The sequence below is a fragment of the Arachis hypogaea genome, chromosome 17 (assembly GCF_003086295.3).
Source record: "Arachis hypogaea cultivar Tifrunner chromosome 17, arahy.Tifrunner.gnm2.J5K5, whole genome shotgun sequence".
Classification (NCBI taxonomy): Eukaryota; Viridiplantae; Streptophyta; class Magnoliopsida; order Fabales; family Fabaceae; genus Arachis; species Arachis hypogaea.
In genome coordinates, this window is record NC_092052.1 from 82651656 (window position 1) to 82663451 (window position 11796).

At 37.6% G+C, this 11796-nt stretch overlaps 1 long non-coding RNA gene across 1 annotated transcript; it reads right to left on the reverse strand.

Moving 5' to 3' along the window:
* Positions 1-4144: 4144 nt before the first annotated feature.
* Positions 4145-11585, reverse strand: LOC112763463 (uncharacterized). The gene is made up of 4 exons (XR_011875356.1): positions 11070-11585; positions 10874-10968; positions 10625-10786; positions 4145-5696 (listed from the first exon to the last, which is right to left on the reverse strand). It is a non-coding gene; the product is annotated as an uncharacterized lncRNA (long non-coding RNA).
* Positions 11586-11796: the final 211 nt, after the last annotated feature.

The window sequence follows — 11796 nt, forward strand, 5'->3', positions numbered from 1 at the left end:
GAAAATCCTAGTCCTCTCCCTTGGGAAGGTCTAGCGTTAGTAAATACAGAATTAGCCAACAAATTTCAATTTAACTAATCACTTGAGCATTCCAACTCAAGTGTCTCATCTTAATCAACCCCCATGTCAAGTAGGAAATCTACTCCATTGACATGAATATAACGCTCATAAAAATATAAGAATAAGACATGATAAATTAAATAAAATAGGGGTTAAAAACTAATTAAAAATAAAAGTAATCCTTTGCATTAATAAATACAAAATAATCCGATTGTAACTCTAAACAAGAATTAGAATATGGAATAAATAAATAGGAAGCAAGAAAACAAACTAGAATAGTATCTTCAACGGAAGTGATAACTCTTCAGTATCCAAAAGCAAAAGCATAAAACTATAAAACTATGAGTGTATAGAAAACCTAGAGGAAGAGTAAATTGTCTCTAGATTCAGATCTAAAAACCTAAAACTATGCTAATGAGAATGTGTGTTGAGTCTCTGCACGTTCCCTGGCTCTATTCTATGTTTCTGGGCCAGAAACTGGGTCAAAACTCTGCCCGAAATTGCCCTCCAGCGTTTTCTGTTATTTCTGCAGATCACTCATGTCACGCGTACGCGTCAGTCACGCGTGTGTGTCATTTGGCGAATTTCCTTGTCACGCGTACGCATCATCCACGCGTGCGCATCTTTTGTGCAACTCCAATCCACGCGTACGCGTCAGGCACGCGCATGCGTCGCTGCAATTTTCTCCATGTCGCGCGCACGCGTGAGCCATGCGTGCGCGTCGATGCTCACTGGTCATCTCCTTAGTTTCTTGTGTTCCTTCCATTTTTGCAAGCTTCCTCTCCATTTTCTAAGCCATTCCTGCCCTATGAAGCCTGAAACACTTAACACACGGATCACGGCATCGAATGGTATAAAGGAGAATTAAAATACACAAATTAAAGATCACTAGGAAGCAAGTTTTCAACCATATAACAAACTAGGAAGGAATTGTAAAATCATGTAAATCATATGAATAAGTGTGTAAAGACTTCATGAAACCACTCAATTGAACACAAGATAAACCATATAATAGTGGTTTATCAGAGGATGTTTGGGTGCTTTGATGTGAACACATTCATCGGTTGAGATTTCCTTCTCGGTAAAGGAGAAATAACCTCGTTGCAAGTACAGTTCTCAACCAACAAGTAGTGCTCGATCAAAGTTTACAATTTCTAATCTAAACTGAGAGTAATCAAACCTCGGGTCGTTCTCCCTAGGAATGCAAATGAAATGTTACTTCTTTCGGTTGGGAAGGGAACAAAAAAGGGGGTTTGGAATCAAAGAACAAAAGATTAAAAGAACTCAAGCAATAAAAGAACTAAATAATGAGCAAAATTAGAAATCGAGTATCCAAGGAGTCCTATCATTGCCATAACCACAACTACGGTAATTATCATGAGTCAATCTCGCCTAGTCAACCCCAACCATTGAGGAGTAAGTCAAGCAAGCATAATTGACCTTAATCCGTAAGTCCTAACCAACTTGTCAAACTAGTTGATAAAAGGCTAGCGTCAATGGAAATAAGAGCCAACTAACTACCCAAGAATTACCACTAAATGTTGGATATTACGACTCTAGTATCCTAGGAACTCAAACCACAAGCCAAGGTTGGAAAATCTACTCAAAATTTAGAGTTGGAATTTTCACAAACACCTTGTGTGCATAAAAGTAAAACAAGGAGAATTGCAAAGTAAAATGTAAAACTATAACCAACTATCAACAAAACCAAGCATAAACAAGCAATCAAACATAAAGGAAGCATGAAATATAAAATTCATTAATCAAAACTTCAAGAAACACAAAATTGTAATATGAACAAAGTAACTTGAACCAAGAGAGATTGAAAGTAAAAGTGGTTGAATTAAAGAGGAAATTGAGAGTACTTACAATTGAAGAAGTAAAATCAAAATCAAAGCTTGCTATAAAATGCTACAATGGAAATTGATAAACCCTAGGAGAGCTATCTACTCTACACTACTCCTACTCCTAATTACTATGAAAAACTATGTAAAAATTGCTCTAATGCTCCCCCCTTTGATAAGTGTTGAAGCCTCCTTTATATAGCACTCCAAAATAGCATTTCAGGGCCTCAGAAATCGCAAGGCACGTGCATAATTAATGAAATCACGTATTGGGACCTGTGCGGAAGCACAAACGTGTGCGTTCACACACGCGGCGAAAAATAGACCTTACGCACACATGGGAATTCTTGCTTGTGCGCGCGCATGCACACTTCGTTGTGTGTGCTTTTCCTTGTTTTCTTCATGTTTTCTCCCTTGTACATGCTTTCTTCCACTTTTATCCTTCCATTCTTGCCTTCAAGGCCTGAAATCACTCAAAACCATATCACGGCATCGAATGGCACAAAGGTGGGATTAAATTACTCTATTAAAGCACAAAATTGCGTGTTTTCACATTTAAGATCAAACTAGGGATTAAACACAAAAGTATGCTATTTTGGTGCTTAAGTGTGAGTTCATGTGCTAGAATCTATCCAAATTGAGTCAAAATATACCATCAAATATAGACTCATCAACTTCCCCACACTTAAACAATAGGATGTCCTCGTGCTAAACTAATAAGGAGAATGATCAAAGGGGTAATCAACTTATTAAATGCAACTACCTATATGCATGCAAGTATGTAAATACTATATATCTATCTATCTATCAATCTATGGTATCTATATGAAGTTGGTGAAAGCAAACAATCAAATTCCTAAGCAAGTATAGACAATTAGGACAAAGCAAAGAATTAATCCAATGCATCCAAAATCTAAAGAATTGATTCACTCATCAAAATGAAGTAACTTGCATGAATACATGATGAGAAGTATGAAAACATAGAATTACGTAATTGAACCCTCACTAGGTGTGTATACACTCTAATCACTCGGTGTCTAAGGGTCAATTCACTCAAGTCTCTTCTAATCATGCTTTCAAGCGATTGCTTTTCATCTAACAATCAACAACAAGTGATGCATGAATGCAATTATCATGAGGACTTCATATGGTCGTAATGGGATTAGGGTTAAGGTTGGATAGATATGGCTAAGTGGACTAAATGGTTGAATCCTTGATTAGTTTAGGTATCCAACTCAACCTATATCAACCAAATCAAAATCAATTGCAATTCTAACCTTCCATCATTTCTTCCTCACAAACACTCATGTATGGCTTGTCTCATAAACATCACATATGCAATTCCCTATTTATTTGTTTACCCTTTTGGGTGACTTTTCACCCTTTCTGTGATGAAGGGTTTCTCTCTTTTTTTTTTGTTGTTTTGGAATTGCATATGTTTATATAGTTCATACATGAATGTTCCCATTTTCTAAAGTTTTCAATGAAATACCCAAGTTGAACATTTTTTCCACTACCAAATTTTTCCAAAATTTCCTCACACTTAAATGAGACACACTCCTCAACCTAAGCTAATCAAGGATACAATCCAAGGTAATTCATGGTTTTTCGCTTAAGGTTGTGATGTGCTAATATCAAGAACAATGAGGTAAATAAGGCTCAAAAGGGGTTAACAATGGCAGATGCAAGTGTAAGGCTATATGGGTAAAGTAAGCATTTATCAAAGATGGCCTCAATCATGCTCAATACAATTCAATACATCAATAAATGGAAATAAAGAATTTAGGAACACCAAGATTACAATTATAGAAGAGATATATCACACAATGAACAAAGTTAGTGGTTAAAATATGTAACCACTCAATATAGCTCAAAACCTCACAAGGTATTTCTTCTTTACTCTTCTATGTTCCAAAAAGAAATCATTCAAGCAAGTTTGGAAACAGTTTTCTCAATCAATTCATTAGAATGCCCTTGACAAAATTCTTAGAAATCCTTGTTATTTTTCACCAAAGTTATTTTCTATATGTATGTATGATGTGATGGATGCAAAATTTTTCAAAATTCCTAGTTCTTTTCCTAATTTTCAACAAGCAAAAAGTAACATGAACAATTAGGATCAAGATAAACTAGGCATAGGCTATTCACATCATCCAATCACAATCCATATCTATACTATATATCAAGCAATCTAAAGATGCAATATATATATACCAAGACTAGAAATGCAATACTAAAGATAACTAAAAGCAACTAATATATATATATATATATATACCAAAAGTACTAAGCAGTATGAAAAAGTAAAGTATTGTCAATATCCACAAAAGCATAATAAAAACTGAAAGTAACTAAATGAGAGTGTTCAGGAGAGAATATTTACACCCAAAAATAGAAGATCCTCCCCCACACTTAAGTCATGCACTGTCCTCAGTGATAAAGAAATTAATTAGGAGAGGTCAATCATGTGAAGCTCTACCGCCTGGCAGTGGTGGGTGGTGATGGCGCTGGTAGACAATAATGGCGCTGGATGGTCGTAGTGTGGACTCAACTCTTGGCTCGGCTACAGCTGCTGGCTCCTTTACTCTCGGCTCCTTGGCTCTCTGCTCCTCAGCACTCTCAACCACTGCCTCCTCCATTGTGGGCTCCTTAGGTCTCTACTCAGGTGGCTGAACTACCTGGCCAGCTTCAGCTACTGGCTCCTCAGATGCAGGCTCCTCGGCCTCAGGCTCTGGTGTATCTGGAGGAGGTGGCCCAGGGTCTCTACCCTCAAACTTCGCCACTATCTACTAGAAGTGGCAAGCGTTGCGGTGCTCGGATTGGTAGATGGCCTGAAGGATGTCCCGGCATAACTCATATGGTGTCAGAGGTCAGGGTACGGGTGCGGGTGCTGAAGGAGGTGCCGAAGGCTCTGCTGCTGCTGATGGAGGCTCAATAGTCTTCCTCTTCTTCTGAGGCGGCCCGTCATAATCTTCGTATGGCAGATACAGCTGCTTACTAATGTAGACAGACGTCCGGTCAGTTGGGCGTCTCTCTACACCAGATAAGGCTACTAATCTGGTGATGAGTGATGGGAAGGGAATGTTAAATTTCTACTGTATGTTCACCTTCATCATCGACTCTCTGATGAGGGGAAGAACAGAGATCCACTTCCCCTCCAGAATGGCCTATAGTATCACTGCCACACAAATCCTGATATGCGTGGCATGCTTGCTCGAAAGGATATAATCGGCAATGATGTGCTGCCAAATCCTTGCCTTTGGGTTGAGGTCCATGCACGCAATGCTCGCGGGGACAGGCTGCTCTCCCTTGCTATATTCCCACCTAGCCTCAGGCTGGCCAATCTTTTTCAGGACCGCATCCAGAGAAATTTTGCCCTTGGTGATGTCCGTCATTATTTGAGTATAAGCGTCCCTGGCCGGAGGAATATGCGGAATGTCCAAGAGGCCCTCTAAAGTAGTATTAGAGGTGTTCATGGTGACACCTCTTAAGAAAACGGTTTGGGCATCCCTCTTGAGGAGATTGGCATAAAATTCCTTGACCTGGTGTTCATTTACTTCCACTGGGTTGGATTTTACGAATCCCCAATGATAAAAATTTATTCTGTCAAGTATTGTATCCGCATATTTCTCGGGCAAGTTAAGCTTCCTCTCATAATGAAAGGCACATTTTTCTAGCTTCTTATATTGTTCTTGGGCCTCAGAATTGATGAAAGTGTCTGGACGGTCACTGGGAGGCATGGGAGGAGGGCAAGCCAAGGGGTTGGCTTTCTCCTTTCCCTTGCGGCCCATCCTGAAAAAGACAAAAATAGAATACAACTCAGGGAACAGATAAAATCACAGAAAGAAGAAGGATATAATCAAACAATTCAATTAAGAGCCAGTCAGATAAACAAATGCAAATCAGGGAAAAACATGTGTAAACAGTAGAATGTTCCATAGAGAGTCCATTTTCCCAAAATCAAGCAACCTAATTAATAAATGGATGAATGAACAAACAATGAAAGCACACGTAGGACTTAGGTGTGTTATGTATGTGAATTGAGTTCAAAGAGATTGATTAGTGCCATTTTGCCTTGGAAATTGGAAGAGTTTGGAAAAATTAGCACAAATGGCGAAAATCAAAGTCAGAGTGAAAGCTTGCACTCATCCATGTTGAAAAGGTAGGAATTGATCACATATACATAGCCTTTTGTCCAAAACAATGCTTGGTTGAAAAATAAGGTGCATTGCTCAAAAACTCAAGGAACAAGTGACTAAGTCTATGGTCGTCGATGCTAAACACATGAACAAGCTTGATCAATTCACAGAGGAAACAATGCATGTACTGCTGCAACAGTACCAAACCAAGTTCAAAATTTATGAGGTTAAGGCTGGTTTGGTGTTTAAGGAAAAAGAATTGAACAACAAGTACATGTTGCAGCAATGCAGCATGCTATGCACTTGCAAAATGCACCAAACAGAATAAGGTCAGCATGTAATTGCGGTTTGATGTGTCAGTCCAAATAATCGAATAAGTGCTCAGCTAGCAATACATCTAATGAAATCTAATATGCATAAGTGCAAGAACACTAGCAGAAGTGTATAAGTTCCAGGTTCAAAATGGTGTTCAAGCAGAAAATAATCAGAAAACAACAATGCAGAATTGAAACAAAATTCAAAATCTGTGTTGATCAGACACAGAAGATGAGTCAAAAATTCATTCAGCATTTCAATGAGCGTAACCTGTGCAAAAGTTAAGAGCAGCAATCGCAATTTCAATATCATTGCAGTAAGCACAGTTCAGTATTATCATAGTCCAGACATAGCAACATGCAGGGTTCAAAAAAAAATGACATCAAACAGTCTAGAAAGCAATCCAGGATACTCAAGCAGCATCACAAATGTTCAATCTGAAAAAGAGAAGTCATCTAACCTAATGTCTCCTAATCCACTAAAGCAAAATTAAAGACAGAAGTAAAACGGAGCAGTAAAATAAAGCAGCAAAGAAATGGAATAGAAACGAAACGAAACCTGGAAGCAGATAGAGAAGGAAGGATGAAGGAAGGTTGGGCAAGATAGAGAGAGGCACAGTGGCACAGGGGTCTGCCACTGTTGGTGGTTGCTCGCCAGAACCGAAGAGGCGCGGCCTAGGATAGTGTTGGCGCAGAGTATAGAGATAGGGGAGAGAGAGAAGGGGAAATGTGGGAGAGAGAGAAGAAGAAATAGAGAAGGGAAGAGAGAGAGAGAGAGAGAGAGAGAGAGAGAGAGAGAGAGAGAGAGTGTTGATGCTGGGGTTGGGTGAGGGAACGTTAGGTAAGAGAGAAGGAGAAGAAGGGGTTGGAGAAAAGTGAGGAAATAAAGCGCGAGCCCCTGATCTTTTCAAATTAACGTTCGAAAAGCGACCTGTGCAGACGCACAAGGTTGTGTGCGGACGCACACAGGGGCGAAAGAAGAGGTGTGTGTAACGTCCCGTCCAGCAAAATACCTTGCTTAAGTCAGGGTATTTCCACTAGAAAGAACATTACGTAACCTTCTCTAGTATTAACTACTTAATTATCGAGCCTTTGTATCGAGTTCGCGTTTCAGTTTTAAGAAAATTCCAGAAAATTTTGTTTTTTATTCATTAAAGTCATAATTCAAACATTCACAAATAATAATAATCACATAAATATTATTGATAATGATTCTTATACAAAAGAGACCAAATAAAACTCAAATACAATATACTAAACCTACCCCTCTATGTAAAATAAAATCTCAAAGGACAATAGTGAGGGGACTCTATGAAAGCAATTAAAACCATAAAGAAAGCCTACTGATCGCTCACAGCTTCAAATTACGTCTTCAAACCTGTCGCTGAAAGGGTGGAAAATTTGGGGGTGAGAACCAAATCACATGTTCTCAGTAGAGGTCGAGAATGCCGTGAAAGTAAAGAATAAAGCGCAAATAATTAATTTCATTTAGAGACATTGAAAAGAAAACTACTTTCGTTCGCAGTATTCATCGCTCGCCTTATATAAACTTCTTTTGAAAACCAATGGCTCAACTTTCAAAAATCTAAAACCTTCTTAGAAGCATCAATTAATTATCCAAAATCCTAAACCCATATTTTACTTTATATACGTCTTAAAAGTTTTCCTAGACTGTATGAATGACTAATTTGTTCCAAGCATAGGTTCATTAAGTCTATGCTGAACCAGCTTAATCTTTCATACTTTACTAAACCTCAAACACAAACCAATCACAGCCTTAGGCTCAAGCAATTCAATCAACACCCAATTCACTACAACCCAGCCAATCAGATACAAACACAAGTAAAGAGATTCAAGCACAATCAAGAGCAATTACATCAAGTATAGCAATTAGCAGTTAAACAGAATTATTCACATAGGCAAACCAATTACAATATACACACCCAAACAATGTCACATAGATGCATATGATGAATGTCTAGTGCTAGTACAGGCCATGAGTTCATGTGTCGGTTGGCTGCCCGCAATCCTGACATTTATCCGGTCACGAGTAATCCCGATTTCCCAAATACGATTTTCCGTTCCTAAATAAATGCGCATATGATAATAGCCGCTCATTTGAGACAGCCTCTGCTTACTGTAGGAAAATATATATATACTCTGCTCTGCTCTGGGGAAGCGGAAAACGGCTGTAGGTAACTTAGTTTCCCTACAGAGGCTCTGAGTTGCATTAAGCAACTAATATATATTAAATATAGCTCTGGGTTGCATCAAGCAACTAATATATATAAATATACAAATATCTCTTTACTCTGGTCTGGTTTCTCTTTTCTCTGCATCTTTTTACTCTACTCTAATTGCTCTATTCTCTGTATCTCTTTACTTTTCTCTGAATACTCTTTCATCTGTATCTATATTACTCTTTTTCTCTTTATCTCTTTACTCTTTTGTAATTGTAAATATGTAAGCGGGACAAAACCCATGTCCTTGTTAGCAACTTTATAAACCAAATATATTTTCTCAAAAGAATCAGTAAAGTTATTATCGTTAAACAAGTCTCAAGTATTCATTTTGATTAAGTCCTTTTACTTTTATAAAAATTTGGACATAATCTCCTTTAAAAATAGGACTTAGCCACCCTTACGGGTTCCTTCTTTCTCAACATTTCATTAGTCTCTTTCAACAGTTGCCACAACAATATATATTCTCAAAAACATTTGATAATAGTATAGAAAATCTATTTCTTAAATTCCATGTCCAAAATAATTGTCAACACAACCTGGCAGCCTGATTTCCATCTTGTTTTTAAAATATCAAATGAATTCGGAATCACGCAAACTTTATATCCATGCAACCGTCTCGGATTAAGCTTTCTATCAAACCAAAAATCATAATTTTTTGCTAACTCTAGCTTCGGGAATATAAGCAAAACCGTGCCTGTTCTGCAGTGTTTTAAAACCAGAAGACAGCAGCAGCATACAACATATGAAATTTCATATAAAATCCAAATTAAATCCAACTACCTTCAAAATTAATGTGGTTATACATAACGCATCCAAATTTCTTTCTCAATTGGTTCCAGGGTCATACCATTTTTAATGAAGGAGTTACGTAGCTTGAAAATTAGGTAATTTTCTGCAGAATTCTGTTTTACAAATTATTGAACACAACCTCTTCCAAGTCCCATAAAACATGGAAAACCCTGAAATTTGAATCATATATACTAAACATACTCAAATTTCACCTCCAATTGATTGCATCTCAATATCATTCCAGAATTAAAAATTATAAAGCCTCAAAGTTACTGACTTAGAAAACAAAACCTGACTTTTACTGCATAATACATCTTTCTTTGAAAACCCAAATCTTTAAAACTACAACTCTAACAATTCTAAATTTTTATGAAATTAAAGTATTAGGACCAAAGTTTCATTTAAAATTGGTTCCATTCCAAAATTCAAACTGGAGAAATTCCAATAGAAGAAACAAGTTGCTGCTGTGTTAAACGTTCTGCAGAAAACCAGATTTGACATCCCCAATTCAAAAATTTACCATAAATCATAAACTTAATGAAAAAGTCTCAAATTCACCAGTCCAACTCCCTATGTTCCCAGGCTTAATCCAGACTTAGTCCCTCACAAATCCGATCATCATAGAATTAGTTATAGATTTTCAAAGTTTCTAATTTCATTTAAAGTAGTGTAGAAAATCAGATTCACGACTTAACTTTGAAAAATCATAACTAATGTTCCAGTTAATATGAAACCTTCAAAATTAAATCTCAATAATCACACTTAATATAATTTACTTAAAATTTAAATTCTCATCATTTTAGTCACTATAGAGCCACTGATTCATTTTCAAAGTTGCCGTTTAATTTCAAGAGAACCTAATTTTCAGCAAACCATTTTGTATTCAAAATCCAACCCTTCAATACCCCTCAAAAACCAACTCCAAATCAACCATCAACCAAGTTTACTAACATTATAATATACGAAATAACAGCTCAACGGCAACAAATCCAACATAACCCATTAAAATTCAGAAATTCTCAACAATTAGTCATCAAACAAATCCCAATCCACATAATCAATCAATATCACTAATCAACAATTCCAAATAACAATCTCAACCATTCCAATCACAATTTTAGCCACAATTCAATATTCACATAGTCAATCCATTACTCACAGATATTAAATCTATTTGCAGTTATTCAATAAACCTTGTAGGCATTCTTAAATTAAAATCATTTTAAACCCCCTACCTCGATGTCGCAATCGCATAGTTTAACGCAACAATCCCTGCTTAGTCTAAACTGGCAACTGTAGCGGCGATTTCAACGCAACCGAGACGGCGGCAGCAGCATCAATTCTGGTTACGCTCGCAGCAACGGCAATTTCGGCAATTTCAGCATAACACCATAATACTAAAACAGAGATATTGGCTATTATAATTAAAATAAGAACATAATAGAGAAACAAAATACCAAATAGAACAAGAGCAAGAGCGTTACAGGGTTAGGAATAGAGGTTCAATGTCAAAACGAAGAGGATGGTGCAGCCGCTTCTCTCCCCTGGTGACAAGTTCCAGCTGTAACGATTCCAATAACTATAGTGTACTCAGGAACATTAAAGATAGGACAAGGTCATTCTAAAGCAACAAAAGATTCATAGACAATGACTCCGGTAACTAGGAAACAACGAACTCACCCATATGAACAGCAGCAACCAAGGTCTCCGGCGACAGCGGCGGAAGAGGAACGACTCCTCCTCTGCTGCGTCACTCTCAATGGCAGCGGCAGCAAATGCTGATGGCAACGGGAATAGGGAGCGACAATGATGAAGGCTCGACGAAGATAGCGAGGCACGATGGTGCAGGTCAGCATCTTCCTGCTGAACAGCAACGGCGATACACGAACAAGGCAACGAGGCGTGGCTCGACGGCAGCTCCTTCCTCTCCTCCGTGGGTCACGTTCGCCTCTCCCTTTCTTCTCTACGACAGCAGCTCGGCAGCGGCGCCAAGCTCCATAGCGTTGTTCCTCCCCCTCTCTTCTTCTCCCTCGTCCTCTGTCTCCCTTCCTGTTCTCCGTTTTCCCCCATCTTCCCTCTTTCCCCTTCCTTTCTTTTCCCTTTCTGTTTCCCCCCTCGAGCTCCCCTGTTTCCTTTCTTTCCCATTCTGTTTGTGCGTGTATTTTGTGAATTTAGGGTAAAATTAGATTTTTAATTAGGAATTTAAGGTTAAGGTATAATATATATGAGTAATATAACAACCTTTACAAAATATTTGAGATAGAATAATAATTTAAGATTCAAATATAATACCATAAAAATTACTTCATAAAAATTACTTTCAAAACGCATAAGATTTTATTTATCAGCATATCAATGAGCTCAAACAATTATTTTTAATTTAAATTATAAAATAAGCATACTAATC